This window comes from Euprymna scolopes, chromosome 39 (genome assembly GCF_053919585.1).
Source record: "Euprymna scolopes isolate OS-2025 chromosome 39, ASM5391958v1, whole genome shotgun sequence".
In the NCBI taxonomy this organism is placed as follows: domain Eukaryota; kingdom Metazoa; phylum Mollusca; class Cephalopoda; order Sepiida; family Sepiolidae; genus Euprymna; species Euprymna scolopes.
This window is the reverse complement of record NC_136520.1, coordinates 23,924,498-23,946,831: the sequence shown is the minus strand read 5'-3', so window position 1 is coordinate 23,946,831 and position 22,334 is coordinate 23,924,498. Positions and strand designations below refer to the sequence as shown.

Sequence of the window (22,334 nt, the reverse complement as noted above, 5' to 3'; positions counted from 1 at the left end):
CGCCGGGTACCCCCCCCCCCCGCTAGTCTTTTATAAAAAAATACCACATGGAACCTGTCAAACACAAGCAAATAATCATTTGAGAAAAATCAAAACACTTCTTTGTTTTGATCTATTGCTGATACACTATGATCCATCATTAGACATTACTGTTGTGACAGATACTTCAGAATATGAAGTAAGAACAGTAATATCACATATTTTTCTTAGTGGAGGCGAAAGAGCCATTGCACATGCATCTAAATCGTTGACGCCTACTGAACGAAAGCAGAGCCAAATTGAGAAAGAAACCCTAGAAATTATCTACACGGTAAAGAAATGTCACAAAATGCTATATGGCTATCATTTTAATTTGATCACAGACCACAAGCCCTTACTAAGTATTTTTGGTTTCAGGAAAAGAATTTTAGTTTGTACAACAAACCGTTTAAAAAGATGGGCAACTATGTTTTTAGATTACAACTTTCTATAAAGTACCAACCAGGCAGCAAAATTGGCCAGGCAGGCACAGTCATCGCTGCTTTATCTGTGAAAACACAGTCATCACTTGAAACCTTTATGTTTGTTTCCACAATGCGATCTCTATCTATCACTTCAGAGATGATCCAGGAGGCTACAGCCGAAATTATTACAGAAAGTTCGAAATTTTTATTTTACAAGGTGGCCAAAACATGCACTTTGGAGAGTGGGTGATGTCCTTCCAAGAGAAATGCAATTTGGGAGGAAGCAAAAACAAAAAAATGAAGATGGGGAGTGGACATCAGGTGTGGGGGTGGGGACTCATTCACTCGATTAGCTAAGAGTTCGTTAAGAACTTACCCGAAGGGGTAGGATCTGGCAGAACCAGGAGTACGTATTCATACATATCTCCTTTTCATACACACAAGCTCCCTATTTCTTTCAAAAACTGCGAAATGTAATCTTTTTCTGTTAAATCTTTGTTGACCTCCAATCTGTGCTTGAAGAACGCGATCAGATCTGGATCAGCAAAACATTCAATACTTATAATATCTCTCAGATGCGACATTCAAGCCACAAGCAGAGACTACACTTTGATCCCCACTAAAAGACCAAATCGTGTGCTGATTAGCATCTATTCAAATAAATAATTATAAACTCTTATTAAAAAAAGAACAACTAAGAACAGAGTTATTGTTGTACTTTGTCACAATTGTTCTTTCCATCGTCAATTGGCATGACGTCAAGATCTTCACGAAATTTTCTTGTCACGTGATTGATTTTGCTGTTTTTGTTTAATGTCAGTCAATGAGTGCAAAACGCACATTGACGTTTTCTGTTTAATTTTTTATTTTGTTCAGATTTTGTAAGGCGTCGGTTGGACGTCCTTCAATGATTTCCGATCAAAAGCGGAAATTGAGTGAACTAAAAGGAGAATACGTGCAAGTTATGAACAAGGGTCCGTACTGAGGTCAGCAATACCGTAAGTTATTCATTAAAAAGATATATTGATATTATCTTATACTCGTTCTTTATAGGTTTCTAAAGTGTTCCTGAACTTTAAAAGTTTGGATTAGTCTGGGCAAATGTTGAGACCAACGATCGAAACAGTTTCTACAATAATTCGAATAAAATTAGTACATTATAGTAGAAAATAATTAATATATATATATATATATATATATATATATATATATATATATATATATATATATATGTATATATATATGTATGTATGTATGTACATATATATATATATATGTATGTATATATATATATGTATGTATGTACATATATATATATATATATATATTCGTATTCCTGTCTGTCTGTTTGCTTGTTTGTTCACAATTTGATTAATATATACAAAAGGTCAGTTAGTTTAGTATTTCATTTATTTCTATATATAGTAAATTTCTTTTTTGTTTATTATATTAAGGAAAATCAATTGTACTAAATAGCTGTACGTTACTTTAAGGTTCTAGCGAAAGAATTGTTTTAATTGTTCTATTTAAGATTGTTATTTCATCAACTCTAAATAACAATTATGTTGATAATATATTTAATTAAATTTATTTGGCATTATTACTTCCGACATCGATTTTTTTATGAAACGAGTAGAGTTACTTCTCCTGATTAGTTTTTTTTTAATGTTCGAATTTCGAAAGATAAAGAAACTCTTCCCAAATAAATTAATTTGGTAATCGCAAGACGTTTCTAGCGTGGAAAAATAATTTCGTGTAGAAAGAAAGATGTTTTGCTTTATTTTTAAATATTCGATACTCTTGCATAATTTGACCCGGACTTTCGGGAATTCCCGTCAAGCATGAATCAGGCGAGACCGGCAATCATCGGTTTAAGTTTAGCGTTGTAACAGACGCTTTAAAAACAAACAAACCGAAAAAAATACAAAAGTAAATAATAAAACATAACAAAAACCTATCTTTAAAGGACTGAAAATATTTTTATTTATATGTTTTTTTTTTTTTTTTGCAAACTATTTATCAACAAAGGGTTTTTTTTTTCCTCCAAGAAAAGATAAAAGTTTTACTTTTTTTCACCGTAAATTCTTAGGTGTAAGTACAAGTTTTTTTTTTTGTTTTTTAAGACTTTTTTTTCAGTCAAGTTTTTTTGGGAGGTTGGATGGAAGAAAATACGTAAAAATATGTTTACGAAAAGCGTAAATTGTTAGATGAAAGTACAGGAAAAAATTTGTTTTTTTTTTCAAGAAACTTAATATCTTTATTTTATTTTTTATTTTTTTACGGCTATTCATTGGAGGGAGGAGATAGGGTAAAGGAAATGTGCAAGTGTGCTCTGATATAATACCGCATTCTCTTCGTATATTTTTAAGGGTAGCCATTTCGGACGCCCATAAATGATTTTTTTCTATTGTTAGAATCTCACCTGGTGGAGAGGGTATCACATACTTTTATTTTTGGGCGATTACATTTACATGTTTTTATCTGTTCTTTTATTTTTGAAATTGTTGTGTATGTGTGTGTGTGTGTGGGGGGGTATCGACATTACCCACGATGAAAATTATTAACATCCTTAGTATAGTAGGTGTGTTCAAAACGGAACTTTATGTCGACCCGGGCAACGGCAGATACCCATACTAGTATATATATATATATATATATATATATATATATATATATATAATGGCTATATACAAACTAAATTTATTTTACTCAATGACAAGATTTTAAAAATGACAAGGTTTCGAACTTCGTTCAACAGAGATAAATCGATGTTAGGAAATCACGATTTTAAAAAATTATGAAAAATGGAAACATAGCAGGGGGGGGGGGGAACGGAGAAAGAATCAAATAGAAACCACATTTGCCTTAAAAGATTGTCTTTTTGCTTACAAAGAAAAAGTTTCAAAAATTTAATGTGAATGATTTCTAGAATTTTCAAATGAAAAAACGAACGCAACTTGTTAAGAATAAAGAACAAAACCAAGCTTCTCTCTTTACATCATCAACATTCTGATCCACATCTGGCATCAGTTGAAATGAATGGCTCTCGTCTTCAGGAGGCCTCAAGTTTTGACAAGCTTCTTGGCTTGACCATTACTCCTGATCTTAAATGGAACACGTACATCAAATCTGTTGCCAAGGCCGCTGGAAAAATGGTGGGATCTTTCTATCGATCCGGTAGATATCTCACTGCTGATGCTATTCTCTATCTATATAAGAGCTAGGTACGTCCAAGGATGGAATACTGTTGCCACATCTGGGCAGGAGCTGCTAGAAAGGATTTGTCCTGCCTTGATAGAGTTCAAAATAGACTTCGTAGCCTCGTAGGAGATGTCCTTTTCTCTTCCTTGCAACCTCTATCTCACAGAAGAGATGTTGCGAGTTTGTCTCTGATGTATCGTTATTTTCATGGAAAGTGTTCGACTGAGCTTCAATCTATGGTCCCCCCTCGCCAAACTTTCACAAGAAACACTCGTCTAGCTGTAAACACTATCAATAATTCCCCCCACTCTTTATCTGTACCTAAACCTAAACGTAGATTCCATGAACAAAGCTTCTTTCTTAGAACTGCACGCCTGTGGAATTGTCTTCCGTTTTCCTGCTTTCCGGCTTACTACAATATGGTTGTCTTCAAGTCTAACGTAAATAAGTTCTTGATGAGCCGTTCCATATAAGTTATCAAATTTACCAAATTTTCATTACTAATGATTACTATATTGTCCAATTTCTACTGTACACTTTTTAACCCTTATCCTTGAGTGGCCTCTTGGCTTTGATAATGTGGTGATGCCTATGTAAAAAAAAAAAACAAAAAAAAAATAAATCGACAGTAAACACTGTTATTTATAACGTGCTCGCAGATGGCCGAACCGTAGGTATTATTCAAAACAACAGATGGTGAACAATTTGTATATCGAATTTTTGATGGAATGTGTTCTTTATCACGGATGTTCAGTCTTTGCGGCGTCTGAACCGTAACTACATTTAAATAAATAAACAACAGAATTATTATGGTGGGAGAGAATATCTTTTTGAATTGAAGACAAAATGGATCTAGTGGGGGGGGGGAAACACGTGGATTTGATGCCAAATAACATTGTGATATCTTTTAGCAAATCTGTCACTAATGTTACCTAGCAAAGGTAGACGAGAGGAAATATAGGACATCTGATTGCTGAAGTTTCTTTAATTTTGTAAAATTTAGTGACTTTATTTTTTATTGTAGATTCAATAATGTCTAGTGTATAGCCATTGTTGCAAGACGGTCTCCCTTAGTCTGAATAAATAACTTGAAGAAAAATTAATTTTTCGAACTCCCGATATTATTGAATTAAGCATTGTTACAAAAAATTATAATTGAAAAAAATATTTCTACTTTATTTTTTAGATAATATGTTTCGCATAGTTTATATGTAAGATTCTACTATTTTCTTCGCTTGAATGAACGTGCAACTTTCAACGTAACATACTTTTTATATAATCTTGAAAAAAAATTAATTTAAAAGCAGGAACACAGAAAAATAGTTAAATTAAAAAATGATAAAAATTATACAGACGTTCATGATAAGAATGTACGGATGCACTCCTGGGGGGGGGGGGACGGCAACTAGCATTTCCTATCTCCCTCCAACTACCTGACATCATTTTCAGTCAGCGGTTTTGACTTCCTGACATTTTGGGCTTCTGTAAAACTAATTCTTAGATTAATTCGTTTTGATTTGTTGGCGTGAAATCAGAATCTCTAGCTTTTGAGGGCTGATTAAGCTATTTTTGTATGAAGAAAGTGTTTTTTTTTAAATTTAATTTAATATCTTAGGATTTTACTTTACTAATAATCTTTGAAATTGACCCAGAAAACTAATATTTATCTTTCAAGGGATTTTTACAATTAATTTATTTAACTTCAAAATTCAGCTGCACTTGTCAGTTTCCGCATGTCGCTTTGAAAACATTTTTCATTATAACTTTATTTTCACGTGAACAAATATTTTTTCCTTTCGGAAATTAACTTTAATCTTTCAAATACAATCAAAAAGTAGTCAGAAACCTACAAAAAATTATGATAAGCCGGCTTTCAAAACTATGTTCCCCTATCTTTTTTCCGCTATTATTGCACGTACCTACGCGGTTCATTAACCCTTATCCTCGAGTGGCTCCTAGCTTTGACAAATAGTCATCTAATAGTAACAAAAAATGGGAAGGGAGCTTATTTAATGGATAATTCAATCATTTTATTTGGCTCTCACAGCAAGATGTAACACTTGTTAACTAAACTCGACTTGTTAACTATTCTGTATATTGTGCAGTCACTCATACACATACACGCGCGCGCTCGCGCGCAAATAAGCGATTCATTTCAATTTTCCTCGCGCATTTTGCACAAAAAATAGGTTTTGTCAGCAACGACACAATTTCAAATACGCCCACACACTTTTCTGAAAACAGGAAAAGTAAAATGGACATATTTTTGGCGGACGTAGTTGAAGACAGCATCATGTGACACAAATAACCAATAAAAAATGAAAAATTTAAGAAGATTGTCTTTTTAACGCTTTTCCAAAAGCCAAAATATCAGAATACAGAAATAACCGACAATGCCTCCGGATATTTTGGTAAAGTCGCTGTACCAAATTAAAAAGTTTACGGTCTCAAGAAAGTAATCGTTGGGTTACAAAATAAGCACACAAATAAAGACAGTTTTTTTTTAAATTTATTTTTATTTTATATTTTATTATTATTATTATTATTATTATTATTATTATTATTAGTAGTAGTAGTTCTTTTTCCACACGTTCTTAGGGTTAAGAAAAGGCGGGTACTTTTTATAACACTGACACTCTTATGTGAGACAGAAATGATTGAAGCAAATGCTTGTGTCGTCGGATAAAATCTGATTTTGATATCAATTTAAACTAAAATAAAAATTTTAAATCTCTCACTGTCTGTTTATCTAGGGAGGCGGAGTTACAACTTGGTACCGCGATTTTACCAAAGTACCTGTATTTCTTTTGCGAGTACAATTCCTCGGACTGCACCAAACTATTCTGACAAAAGAAGGGTCTGATCATCTGCTGCTGCAGAATGATTACTGGCGCGACGAGATATTAGCTAGAAGATGTTTTCAATTGGTTTCAGAAAAACATTTCATTCCTTAATCAACATAACGCCGTTCAATTTAAAATAGCCGTTCATTTTCTGGAATTAAAACGTTTGTGCATATTAATAAATATTTTTTAATGAATTGTGGATGTCTAAAATAGAGTTGTTATTAAAATGGTGCACCTGAACAACAACGTGCAAGTCAGAAACGAAAGCATTCTTACGGCAACAGATTAGTTACTTAAAAAAAGAAAATGTCGCAAAAGTGAGAGTTTGACATGTTTAGAAAATAAAACTGAAAAATATTTTCCCTCGATCCGTTCATCGATTTATCAGCAATCAACCTTTCCAATTTGGAGTTAAGTGAAAAAGGAAGAATTAGCAAGCTTTTCCGCTAAACTTTCGGCGAGGGTAAATACACTTATGCCCAAAATATTTTCGCACGATTGATGACACGTATTAGAAACACATCCAATAAATGTCACTAATCGTACGAAAATATGTTCTACCTTCTGCAACTTTCTTAGTCCTTATTTAAAACTAGATGTGAGATAACTTAGGTCACCGCTCGCCATAAAAATCGATTTTATTTGCTTCAAAACAGAGGAAATACCTACTTTAACATATTGAGTATGGTTGAGGCTTCCATATTTTAAACTAATGAGGAAAGAGAGCTTAGTCACATCTCTCGGTGGTGGTGGTGGTGGTGGTGGTGGTGGCTTAGTCCAAACCCTAGCACATTTCTCCAAAACTATCATAATTTTCTATTGCCGAATTGTTTTCGCTTTATGCCATTGTTTTATTTCGTTGTTTTTTTTTTTGTTTTACTTATTCGCTTGTGCCATTTTTACCAAGCAGCGATCGAACTATGTCATCTTTGTTCGTCCTGAAGGCCTTTTGACAGGTTTTAGGAAGGCTTGAAGTGCTTGACGTTCAGGTGTTTCTGATGCCAGTCTCATTAAACAACCAAACTATAACAGTCTTTTTTTCCAGTATAATAGCGCTCCATACGTTTGCTTTAGGGTAATTGTTTTTGTTCGAGAATATCTTGGGCCAGCTCTTCTCAGTAGTTTCCTTTTCAAATATTTTAGGTGACTGGCATAGGAGGAATTAATCCTTTAAATATGCATCCATGATGTACATTTCTGTGTAATTCATTTTGTGTAGTGGTTTTCAAATATTAACCTGCTTATATACTTTGATAATGTTCTGATGTTTTCACATCTTTTATATTTCTGGTAATTGTAAGGAATGAGATTCTGCTTCTTTTGTCAGTTCCGAGTATCAACGGAGAATGATGCGCCGGAACCGGAAATGACTTGAAAAAAAAATGATTTGAAAAACACAAAAAATGTAAATAGGCAGATAATACTAAGCATGCAAAAGTTTAGATTAGGGTTAGTTAAAACTATTTTATTTTCTCCAAGAATAGAAATAGTGAAATCTAAAAGATTTCCTAAAAAATGAACACAAAACTAGAACGTGACTTACAAATAGTAAACTGCCTCGACAATTTCTGGCAATTATTTGAGAAATCCTCTGGGTACTCTGTTATATATGGACTCTCGGCTTTAAGTAAGCATAAGTTAACACTAACTTTAGGGGAATCCTAACAGATGTCGCTCGTCACTATTTCAAAACAACTTAGGATAAAATCACTAATTTCTTTTTCCACTTTTCAACAAAATACTAGACGTAACAGAATTAAAAATAGAGCATTCATCTAGCATAGTTAACAGTCGAGAAGTCAAAAATATGTAAAAATATACAAAAAATGACTTTTTCAAATGCGTTAACATTTCAATCAACCGGATTCATTAAAAGTTATTGTTTATTTTTTAATATATATATATATATATATATATATATATATATATATATATATATATATATATATATATATATATATATATTTTAGATAATCGCTAATTTCAGGTTTAAAAGATAATTAACTAAACATTCTTGCCCTAACTGGACTAGAAAATGCCCTCGGATTTAGAGTTAGTAGTACCCTAACATTTTTTTAGCCTGAAAATAGCAACCCTGTCCGCCATCTTTAAAAAATTCAATCAAGTAAAATAAGAAACAATTTGTTATAATAACAAAACTTTGTTAACAATTATTTGTTGTATTTTTTCTATCGGGTTCTGTTCTGTTAATCATGCTATATGATAGCGCCCTCACACCTTTCCAACAAAATAATTATCATCGATAATTTTGAAAGCCAATTCACCATTTTCAATATTGTGGAACTTTCTTACTACTTTGTTATATCACCATTTAATAAAGTTATGTATGTGCGTTTGTTTATATATTTTTATGTATAGGATTCACTCGTAAAATAATTAATCGATCATTATGAATTTTAATACACAGTATCTAGGCCAGAGGAATCTAAATGGGGGCTATTTTTAGTTTAATTTACTTTTATGCAAACATGCAAACATGAAATTCCTTTGTAAAAATTCAGATACTTTCAATTTCTGTGAAATTTAACAGTAGTTATTAGATAACAATAAATGTTACCAAGTTTCAATTTCTTTGGAGTATTTCAAATATTTTTTTAGGGGAACAAAATATGGGCATCTCCCATTTGAAAATTCAAATATTTCAAATGTGCATTAAATTTTATTCATAGTCCTTAGATCCCAAGCAGGATTTCCTGAATTTCAATTTCTTAAGACCTCTTAAGCTTAACATTAAAATTTGAGGTATGTTCTCAACATCAAAATCAAAATGATGTATATCATCAAAATTTGAATGGGTATTGTAGATATAAGGTTTAGTAGCATTAAATCTTGATTTTAATAAAATCTTTGTAATTATCAGATATAAAAATGGTACAAAACTGTTCTGGTCAAGGAATTAATTTTACCTGTCTGTTTTTCGTCAAATGCTAAAAGTTACAGTTAATCTTTTATAACGTCACACATCTTTTGGCTACTACTATTCATCATTTATGACATCATCCAGCTTTTTTTACTTTTTTAAAAATAAATATAGTTCTTTTTTTTATAATAATTATTGTGATAATAAGCCAGATAACAAATAGGATAAACAGCATTTTTCCGGCATACTAGATGACCCGTTATCTTGTCTAGTCTAGTCTCTCTCTCTCTCTCTCTCTCTCTCTCTCTCTCTCTCTCTCTCTCTCTCTCTCTCTCTCTCTCTCCTAACACGTTTAGTCCTCAACTTTTTTTACCCTTAATTTATTTTGAGCTTATTCAATTTTGATCAACGTCTTATTTTGAAGAAAAACTGAACCGAAAATATTATTACATGGACCAGTGGGGTCCAAGTGAACTTCTGTTTTAAACAAATCACAGGTTGTTTAGTCTATCTATAAAGCTGCCAAAAGCTATCATTCATCCACTTATGACACCATCCATTTTTGAATATTTCTTTCCTTAATAATCATCATTTGTTTTCATGCACTCCTCCCTATCTCTCTTCCCCCTTTTCCCTTTCTCTTTTCCTCCTTTCTTTTTCTCTCGTTCACTTTTCCTTTTCCCTCTCCTCCCACTACTTCCGCTAGGAATTGTCCTTTAATTACATCATGGCGTCATGAAGGATCTCTTTCATCCTCTCTACTTTCATGGATGACATCATCGTTTTTTGGACAACATATTTTATGAAGTTAAATTCTGAAAATCAAAATATAGACACATATATTCGAGTTAAGAATTTATTGTTTGACAAAAGGAATATATAGAAGGGGGTTAATCCATGGATTTTCAATAATGGCTCATATCATCAGAGGAAATGAAATGCGGTTAGCAAAATGTTCAGCTGTGAATAGACACGTATTTTGCTTTTCAGCACAAATATTGAAAAAGTATTTTGGGTGGTGAATAATAATTATATGAAAATAATTATAGGAAAAGGAGTTTCATACAACCTGGGCAGTCCATTATCGGAAGTAGTACGATGCCTTCCGGAGTATTATTGCCAAGTAGGCAGAATATTGGTCCAGGGGAGAAGGTAGTAATCCCATATAACAAAAATGCATGGTTGCTCCATACTGATTTTCCAAAGGGTATTGTCAGGTCATATCATATGCTACTGGTACCATGTAACTTAGTACTACCTGTTGCATCGTTGGGTTACCGGCGACTAAACCAGTTCCCCCACCAGCCTGCCCGGTGAGGAGGGTGGCTAGTCTCCCAGAAGGATTAAAAACAAGACCTTTCAAAGGGCGTACGAACCCTCCTTTTTTTTGGGGGGGGGGGGGTCAACGGCCAACTAGCATCATGCATATATATGTGCGTGTGTGTGGACGTGTGTGTGTGTGTTTGTGTGTGTGCCTATAAGCACCGGTCGCTGGTTGGTGCATGGATGCGGATGTGCTTTTCTGTGGGCTTATGAATATAGTTGCTTCCGAGTATACACATATACATATGCGCGTGTTTATATACATGTGTGTGTGTGTGTGTGTGTGTGCACGAGATCCATTCCATAACGCGATACAGTGCATCTCTTGGTCTGTCATCCACCACCACTGCGGAACTGATCACCCAAGGGCTTGACAGATGTACGGAAGTGTAGCTGTCAGTCAAGACTCTGTGCTGGCATCCAGGTGGACACCACTGGAAACTGAACTTCAGGCTAACAGTGCAGGGATCTATGGGAAGCTCAACCCTAACAGAAAAACCAGAAACTGTGACGCTCTGTTAAGGCAATTTGAGAAAGTTGATAACACTCATTCTGGCTAGTCACTGTGACCAATGAGCTGCCGACTCGTCTTGGGCAATCCTTGCCAGTCTGGCGTACTCCATTGGAGGAGAGGGGTGAAATGGCAACTGACAAAATCCACTTCATCCTTAAACTATCTTGTCAACAAATTCCTTACGAACCATGAAACGAAAACAGAAAAAGAACTCACACTGGCAGGGCGTCGCCCAGGATAATAAGGCCCACAATACACCCAACTGCAAGTTTGCATTGTGGAACATACAAATGATGCTTGACAGGCCTGATTCGGCAAGACCAGAAAGAGGAAGTGCGATTATATCGTGCGAATTATAAAAATATGACATCGATATTGCTGCCCTGAGTGAAGTCAGGTTCAAAGAGAGCGGTTCCATTAGAGAGTCCAGCTACACCATTTACTGGAGTGGCAAGGCCTTTAGTGAGAGAAGCGAGTCCGGTGTCGGACTAGCCATCAAAAATGAGCTATTGACGAAACTGATAGAAGTGCCCTAGACAATAAATGACAAGCTGATGACACTCAGGCTAGCTTTATCAGAAGACCGTTGGTGTACCCTGATAGCTATATATGCTCCGACTATGACAAACTCTCAGGAAACTATTAATATATTCTAACATCAGTTAGACAGTACACTTGCATCTGTACCAAAACCGAATAAGATCATGGGAGACTTTAACGCCATGGTAGGACAGAATTATATCACCTGGCCCAGAGCACTAGGGAAGTATGGATGCGGGAAAGTCAACTCAGATTGGGAGCTCTTCCTTTCACTTTGCACTGAGCATCAGCTTTGCATCACCAACACCTTCTTTAAACTCAAGCCTGTTCACAGGAAGTCCTGGATGCACCCTAGAAGTAAACATTGGCACCTCATTGACTTCATCATCACTCATCAACGTGACTGCCTAGATATCCTGGACACAATGAGGGGAACAAACTGCAGCACTGACGATATTAAGATCCGGACACAAGCGAGATTCAAACTGAGAGGCAAAATAAAGATAAAGACATCCCCCCCCTAAGAAGCTGGATGTCAACAGCTTGAAACTTAAAAATGTAAGAGAAGAGCTGGTGAATGCTCTCAATGGGAGACTTGCTGAACCAACTGGAGATGTAAACTCAAATTGGCTGCCCTTCAAAGAAACTGTTTATGAAACATCCAAAGAGTCCCTCGGGCTGGTCGGGAAACGCCATGAGGACTGGTTCGATGAGAACTGCGAAGAAATCAAGCAACTCATCAAACAGAAAAGCGCTGCAAGAAGTTCAATGTTGTTCAGGAACACTAGATCGATCAAAGCAAAGTACGCTAAGGCAAACAGCAAGCTCCAGAGCAGATGTAGGGAACTTAAGAACAGTTGGTGGATGCCTAAGGCTGCTGAACTACAGATTCTGGCTGACACCAGGACATGAAGGGTTTCTATGGGAGTATGAAAGCAGTCTGGGGCCCAAATGTGAGCCATCCCAATCAACTACTTACAAGCGACAATTCCACTTTCCTCACTGACAAATGCGAGCTTCTAAAACAATGGACTGAGCATTTCAAAACATTGCTAAACGAGACACCAAATATTGATGAACGAGCAATAATCAACCTGGAGCAGTTCCCGACACAGCACTGGATGGACAGATGCCCTGACTCAGATGAAATCTGCAAAGCAGTGCGGATGTTACAGGATGGCAAATCCGTTGAGTCTGACGGCATATGCCCTGAGATCATCAAGCGAGGAGGACAAAAACTACTTAGCACTCTCTGCACAATCATACAGAGTACCTGGACCACTGCAACTGTCCCTCAAGATTGGAAAAACGCACAGCTAGTCACCATATTCAAAAAGGGAGATCGCAGGCTGTGCGGTAACTACAGGGGTATATCACTGCTCTCAGTCCCTGGGAAAGTGTTTGCTCGTATTCTTCTGAACAGGCTTACAGCGCACACTGAAACATTGCTACCTGAGGCACAATGAGGATTCCATGCAAACAGAGGCACAGCGGATATAATCTTCTCACTCAAACAGATCCAGGAAAAGTGTGTGGAGCAAAATATGGAGCTGTACATGATCTTTGTGGATTTTATGAAGGCTTTCGACACGGTGGATCGAAGCACTCTTTGGGAAGTCTTGCTGAAGCTTGGCTTTTCTGCACACTTCACCAGCCTTGAAACCCAGAGTTAACGTGCAGAATGGTGTCAGACAGGGCTGCGTCCTTGCTCCAACCCTCTTCTCACTCTACCTGTCAGTTGTTCTTTGGCATGCCTTTAGAAATTGTGATAAGGATGTTTTTATACGATCTAGGCCGGGAGCAGACCTTTTCAATGTCAATGCATACAAATCCGCAAATAGAACAACAAAAATAATCGTACGGGAGCTCATGTTTGCTGATGACACCTCATTTGTAGCGCATACTCATGAGGATGCTCAGAACATAATAACTCGCTTCGCAGGATCAGCCAAGGCCTTCGGATTGAAGATTAACACCAAGAAAACCGAAATGATGTACCAACAATCCCCTGGATCACCAGCAACAAGCCAGCCAATTAAGATTCAAGACCAGGAGCTTTACAATATCAGCAAATTCAAATACCTAGGGACCATGGTCATGAACAACAACAAAATGGACAAGGAGATTTCTACAAGAATGGCTAACGCCTCCATATCCTATGGAAAACTCAAACAGAAGGTCTGGCAAAATAAAGACCTGACTTTCAGAACTAAATGCTTGGTGTACCACGCCATCGTCCTCTCGTCACTCTTATACGATGCAGAAACTTGGCCAGTGTACAAACTGGTAGCCCGCAAGCTCAACACCTATATGATGAGACACCTCCGGCAGATTTTAAATGTTAAGTGATATGACTTTGTCAGCAACAGGGAGATCCTATCACAAGCCAACCTCCCAAGCATGTATGACCTGCTTATGCAGAAAAACCCGAGATGGGCCGGGCACGTAAACAGAATGGAGAACTTCCGACTACCAAAACAGATACTGTTTTCACAACTGGAAGATGGGGTACGAGGCATAGACAGACCTAAGCTCAGGTTTTGTGACACCGTCAAACGAAATCTAAAGGACAGGTTGATCCCTACTGGAAGCTGGCAGACCCTTAGTTGTGACTGTGACAAGTGGAGAATGATGGTTCACAGGAAGTCGTCTTCGGATATGAAGGATAGCACATAAATACGGAGCGGCCGTATTCGTTGATGAGTTGAATGTTTTGGTAGATGTGATCCAAAATCTTTTAGGTGTAGAAACAGTGTATCAGATATTGGATGAATGTTCCATTGCATATATTCCATTGCATATATTCCCGTCGGTGATGGAATTTGAATGTTGAGTTATATATGCATATCTATGGTGCGATGGAACTCAAAAAATCAATGACCTGAGTTGAAAAGTATTCGGAGAGGTATTTATTCGATCCGATGTGTTAGACGATTGATATGGGCTGAATTCCTGGTACTCTGCTGGTCAGCTTTCTTGTTGAGAAGAAGTAAATGAAGCCATTTAGATGAGGGAGCGAGGAGGAGGAGGGAAAGGTAGAGAGGGTAAGGAGAGAAGGGGAAGGTTAGGTTTGGGCCAACAGGCATGTGCTTAATAGAATTTCTTCGGGTGGGTTGGGGGGAAAAGGAATTGTGTGTTAGGTTTCGGTCGATGTGCTGACCTCTTAAATTTAGGTTCAAATGGGAAATATATATTCTTATGCTTGTTTTTATAGGAGTGTGTATGAGATGGGGTGGATATGCTGTTTATGCTGGCTGTGCGAGTGGGTGAGAAGGTGAGGTGAAAATGGAGACGAGTAAAGGTCTAAAGTTTTGAAATACTTGGGGGATTACTTAATTAAGTAAGTTGAAGGTTGAGTGTTTTTAATTATGAGGGTATATTTAAAAGTAACTTGATTTGCTGAGATACAGTTTGTTCGTTATGCCTGTAATCGTGGTGTGATCTGGTTTAATTAAATTTATTTAAAACGTATATATTTCTATTTGGAGGCGATCTATGGATAAATAGGTTTTGCTGTTCATTGGGTTCGAATTGATGTTGGATTGAATGCTTTATATACTTGGGTTTAATTAGCTATTCTTATAATGGGGGACTTGATGCACATTTAGGGCTGAGTGTAAGGTTGTCTAAACGTGGTTAAATCTGACTATTAATATAGTAATCTATATATCTATCCATCAATGCATACACTTATTCGCATATAAACGCATACAGGCACTCACACACACACACACACACACACACACACACACACACACACACACACACACACACACACACACACACACACATATATATAGCATACACATACACATACACAGATACAGTCATTCATACCCATGCATACATGCATATATACATATATACATACATATCCACATACTTATGGACATGTATACACACATACACACATACACATCACAAAACATACACGCCTGTACACATGTGAATAAATGCGCACACATAGGGAACCATACATACATCTACGCTTGCGTTACTGGATTTACACCTGCACAAATGTGTACGGCCGATCATCCTTATTCTTATGTGTATACATATATGACATATTTGCGCATACTTACTGGCGTATGCATGCAACAAATAATCATGTTCGCATACATAATAGAAACAGAAAGTCCTTGGACCAATTCAAACGTGGTTTATTAATAGAAAATTACAAAAATATAAATTAAACATGAATGAAAATTATAAGTTAGGAAACCAAGAATAAATTCAAATTATTTATTTTCAATGTGATGTCCCTTCCTTTCGATTAGACGTTCAATTCTCTGTCTGAAGTTACCAACCGAGGCACGCAGCGTTTCCTGAGGTATTTTAGCCCATTCACTCAGAAGAGATGTCTTCAAAGCATCAACACTTGGATGAGCAACAGAACAGACCTTTGCCTCCAACAAAGACCACACCGAAAAGTCCACGGGATTCAAATCAGGCGATGCAGGAGGCCACATCTCCTTACTCCAGAATCTTGGGAAATGACGTTGGCACCAGTCCTTTTTCTGGAGGTGTGGGATGGTGCTCCATCTTGTTGGAAAGTGAAAGGCTGATATTTGAAGTGTTTCTTCATCTCTTCAAATGCTGGAACCAAAATATCGTTAATGTAGCGATCTGTGTTGATCTTAACCCCCTGCTCCACGAAAATCAGAGGCGACTTCCAAGATTTGGAGACTGCAGCCCACACCATGAGGGAAGACGGCTTTTGTCGGTGGAAAACTATTCTCACGGAGTCATCAATGTCTGCTGAAGATTTTGCGTAAACTCTGTCATTCTGATTGTTAACAGTCGCTTCAATTGTGAAGAGTTTTTCATCAGAAAAAACGATCTCTCGCTCTGCCGTGCCAGCCTTCAGTTCTCCAAGAAGAAGCTTTGCTCTTTCAAGTCTCTTGTGCTTTTGGGCAGGTGTGAGGTACTGTCTCTTTCTCATCTTGTAGGGGCACAACTGGAGATCGTTTTTTACGATGGTTCTCATCGAGGTCACGCTCACATCCATGTCTTTAGCCATTTGTCTTGCAGATCTCTTTGGGTTCCTCCTTACCCTCTCTCGGACAGCTTTAATCACCTTCTTTGTTCGAGCAGTGCGAGGTCTTCCACTCCTAGGACGGTCTTCAGATGTACCAAGTTCCTTAAATCTGTTCACAACATGGTACACGGTGGATTTAGCCACTTTCAAGAGCTTAATAATCTCTGAGTTTGTCCTTCCCACGCAATGAAGCTGAATTATGGCCTCTCGTTTGCTCATTTTTCTGAAAGTTTAAACAAAATTATTTTAATATTTTTGTTGAAAATAATTAGATCAATAGTTAGACTAAATACTTACTTTATTCGAAAAGAGAAAAAGTGATTTTAACAATATTTAATTTTAAAACTAAAAATGGTCCAAGGACTTTCTGTTCACCCTGTATACGGAGATACAAGCGCATGTCGATATATATACATATACAACACGTATGCACCCACATAGTTAAACATATACATACATTAACAAATTGATTGGGTTTATCTAATAGTCCTCTTCTAGAGTGGGAGAGTGCTCCCCATTTATCTGTGCATACAGATGGTCCGGTGAGATGCAGACAGTTAGATCATGCTAATTCACGGCAAATGTGTGTAACTCTGCAAATTGTCCATACATATGTATGTGTGTGTGTGTGTGCATACACACATACATACGTATATAACGCATACTCACATGTACATACATATACACACATACATAAAGAAATAAATTTACATAGAAACACATTCATATATATATATATATATATATATATGCATGCATACACCTACACACATATACACACATATATACATACAAATGCATGCATACATACACACACATACATATGTAAACCCATATGCATACATATAGGTGCACATTGCCATAGCTAGTTTAGGTATGGTGACTTAAGTGATTTTGAACTGGCTATACTTGAATTTTTTCCTGTGTTTGCATAACGAAATAACCTCATTTTTGGTGTTTATTGTGGCTTTAGGGTATGTTATTATTGCAACAGCTTCTGAAGTGCAAAGGGGGGTATAAATTTGATTTTTTCAATACATCCCATTGGCGTATTCCTACGTTGGAGGTCTTTAATCACAGTTGTAAGGGAGGTGCCTTTGTTGCTATTTGCATTTTCATTATTAAAGGAGCTTACATGGTTGGAAATTTTCAGTTTAATTAGATTTACCGTTGCGCCGATATACGTATGGGATTTTACATTTGCATTAATGGTGCTTAAATTGTTAAAGTTTCTACTATGGGTGTGGGATATATTTGGGTCTGAGCTGTTTTCAGGAGGAGATTCATGCGTAGCTTGGGTGTTATATATATATATATATGGTGTTTTTTAAATTCACCACTATTTTCTTTAATAGCAGGTTTGGCAATTATCGTTTGTAAACGTGAAAAATTTAACCTTTTGGATAAACCGCCGTAAAATAAAAATAATTTGTAAAATAAAATACTTTTTCTGTGATTTATTTTAATTTAAAGTTAGCCGCCTCTAAAAAACACTCTATATACCCGCCTCACAGTAATTATATACTAGTAACTAGACAAACCTTCTAGACCACACTGATGATTCCCGAAAGGATAAAACACTAGTGTCAGTAGGTATTAAAAAATAATTATAGTAATAATTATGTCAGCCCCTTTAAGAACTCGGTTATTATTGTTGAGCACTCTATGTTGAAGTTAAAAGTCGGTCACTTAAGCTTACAAGCGTAGATCATAATATCATAATCATTAGATCACTATCACTGTGTTGACATTTAAAAATAAATGTTTAAATTTCAACTGTATTTCTCGTAGTTAACGTTGGCTGTATGGGTTTGTCCTTGCTAATGGAGTCAGAGATGGCTTCGTTGCTGACACCCTGCACTGATGATTCCTTAAAGGATGAAAGACTAGTGTCTGTAGGTATTTAAAAATAATTAAAGCAATAATTATATATATATATATATATATATATATATATATATATATATATATATATATATATATATATATTGTTAGAAATTTTCTTGTGTTAGTTATTTCTAGCAATTTTTCTTTTGTTTATAGAAAAGAACAATATTTTGTAGCAGAACAACCTTCCGTTTTGGATGAAGGTAATTAAAAACCAACAATTTATTGCATTAAAAAGCAAATTATATTCAATTATAATTATAAATACTATAACGAGTAATATTTATGTCAGTTTGAAGTTTTGTAGAACGTTCTTTTTTGTTGAAGAAAATTAGGTAACAGAGGCGAGAAGTGTTTTCATTTCTTCATATATATATATATAAGTAACTATTCATATGTGAAAAATTTCAAAAACAATTAAAAAGCTGCAGACGACAAAGACATTTCATTTATTAATAGGTTGCCTACGACTTACTATCAGGATATGAGGTATATTATACATAGATTAAACATGCAAGTAAAAGCAGCGTTATTATAAATGGAAGAATACACAAAGCTATTCGTAAAAAAGTAAAAACATTTGTGTTAAGCAAAAACGTTAGAATTTTTCCCACGACATATTTTGTGTTAAGCAACATACCAATGGCTGTCTTGTTTATTCTGCATGCAGTGAGAAAATTAGAATGAAAGCTGGTCCTAATTCTTGATCATGTGTTGGTGCAAGATTTCCTACAAAATATTGTGTTCACCACTCTTTTACCAAAGTTTTTTACCAAGGGAGGGGTGTCAGTTTGGCCTAGAAACCAATTTCTCTCTACGGGAGATAACTTAAGTATGACAACTGTAGCAACATATTTTTTACAAGTTACTGTGCATGTGTGTTGTTAATCTTACCCAAACTTAAATTCTATGAGATTTAAAAAAAAAATCGTTATGATGCTAATTTAGAACACTTTAATCTCATACATAATAAACTTTTTCCAAGATCATCCCTATAACAGGCCAAGAAATCTCACACTTGGAATCTTTTACTGGAGTCAAGATTTGCCCCCAGTCAGCCGAAATCTTTTTAGCTGCTAACTCTTCACTCCCATTGATCTGAGAAAATTTTATTCTGGAAGGAGATTCTGATCGATCAAATTTATTTCAGCTGAAGTTAGGCATCATCATCATCATCATCATCATCGTGTTCGGTTTAATATCCATTTTATATGCTGGCATGTGTTGGACGGCTTTTAGAAATTGACTTTCATTAGATATATCATTTCTATCCGTGAAATCCACAACCCTCACTGGTCAAGTTGCATTTCCACACATCACACACATACACAGATCTTCCTTTGGAAACACACAGTATCAACCTCTTTCTTATCTCAGGAACATATGACACAAGGATGGAATGTGGGAAGAATAAGCCAACACACAATAAGTGGTGTCCTCTGAACCCATTAAAAACTGCTTGAGCAGCCCTGTTGGTATTCCCTAGTAATGGGGCCTTAGGCAGTTTGCTAGAATTCTAATATCGTTTCTCTTCATGCAATGAAAAACAAAGTTGTTAAACTATCCAATTATATTAAATAGGATGAATTTTAATTCATAGAAAAAACATCATGCCAATAAAGATGAATCTAAAAAATTATATAGTCGAATGCACTGTTATCCTAAATAAGGCACAAAGACAGTATAGACTATCTGACAAAATGTCAATTTACAGTGTAGACGTTGCAGCCATATACTTGGCTCTAAAAATCATAGAAGATTGTTGGATTGAAAAATTCATCATCTTCTACTCCCTATCGATGCTCACGTTATTGAAAAAAATATAGATAACCCTTCAATCATAAAAGTCTTAACGGGGATAATCTCTATAATAGAAGGCAAATCCAAATAAATACCAAATCGAGAAAGTAAATAGAGCAGCAAAAGAATCACTGAACATGAGATTTACCATTCCATACTAGCATTCCATACTAGCATTCCATACTAGCATTCCATACTACCATTCCATACTAGCATTCCATACTAGCATTCCATACTACCATTCCATACTAGCATTCCATACTACCATTCCATACTACCATTCCATACTAGCATTCCATACAGTGATCTGTGACATTATTTTTAAAGAAGATAATCAAAGAAAAATAGCAAGATGCCAAATGCTAAAGTAATAACGTACCTGAGATTTGGCAAACCATTAATGAGAAGCAAGATGAGAAGATGTTGTAGTAGCCAGACTCAATAGGACACGCCATTATTATTAAACAATATTGAAAGGTGAAGATTTGTATATCATGTTAAGAATCTTACTGTCAAAAATTTAGACTGCCAGGATTTGTAACAACACTGCAGCTCAAATAATCTAAAGGACACAAATCTGTCCGAACTCTTAGACTTCATCAAAGAAGTTGAATCATTCAAAAAAAGTTTCATTTCAACTTTTTGATTTTCTTTTTCGTTTTTTGTTTTTAAACAATACAATTTATTTTATGAGTACGTTGGGATTCCATTTAACAACTGTATTCAATACTATGGAAGATGGATATTTCGAAAAATGGCTTAATCATTCTATCGCTCCCGGAAGTATCTGACTCGAGATGACAAGGGAAACTACTTCCACATACGTGGAAATGCAGCATAGAAAACTCTTACCTTAACAGAATACAAATTTGTCTTTGAATTTTAATAAGAGGTGATCTCTTCTCTATAACTCCTTTCTTACAGAAGAGCTCTTGCTACTCTATTGTTATTTCCATAGAAGATGCTCGGATGAGTTCTAATTTTGTTTTTTGTTTTTTGGATTCTTTATAAGGATTTCCTGACTGCAGAAAATATTACATTGGAACTACCTCCATGCTAATTACAATTTGGTTGTTTTCAAATTCTTGTCTAATAAGTAAAAATTAGTTCATACCATTGATTAACGTTAGTATTATCATCGTATTCTTCATCTTTTGAATAGCAATAATTTTCATCTCATAAACCCTATCTTCAAGTAGCTCTTGGCTTTGGGAAGTGTTGACGCAGTACTAAAAAAAGAACAAAAGAAAACAGAACGAGTTTTCTAATCAAAAACATTTTGTTGTCTATGTTATATTTCTCTTGTCTGTCTATCTGTCTCTCCGTTCCACTTTTACTCCAAAACTATTCTACTGATCTTGTTGAAATTTTGCATGGACCTTTGTTATGATAAGGTACAACGAATTAAGTATTATGGTATCTATTCGATGCGTAGTTAGGGATTAATAAAGATTAATAGAATTAGTATTTAATTGAAAACGAGCACAAATTCAACCATATTCAACTATCAATTTGGCATAAAGCACACAGTTTAAGTCAATGGATATAACTTTTTTTTTTAACTTTTTTTAAAAGATTAATTGTCTGAAGATACAATATAAAAAATGTCATTTTAAAAATTTCATCTGATGTTGTTGCAGTGAATATGAAACTCAAACTAAAATACATTTTCTTGACTGTGATCAAAGTATAGTATCAGTTCTGTCTAAAGATGCTATAAAACTATCATGAGAGAGTGAGATCTTCGTTCATGTCGGGCGTCTATAGAATTGTAATGTGCCATATACGAAAAATGAAGGATATAACTGCGGAATTTCAATGGATTCGACTAGTTATAATTTATAAATGTAAAATGAACTAA

General features: G+C 35.5%; 1 protein-coding gene across 1 annotated transcript in view; it reads left to right on the top strand.

Moving 5' to 3' along the window:
* The first annotated feature begins 1,242 nt into the window (after nt 1-1,242).
* Nucleotides 1,243-22,334, top strand: part of LOC145263675 (uncharacterized) — a 118,643-nt gene continuing 97,551 nt past the window's right edge. The window contains exon 1 of the mRNA XM_080120551.1: nt 1,243-1,441. The gene's annotated coding sequence lies outside the window, so the exon portion shown is untranslated. The remainder of the gene's footprint in view (nt 1,442-22,334) is intronic.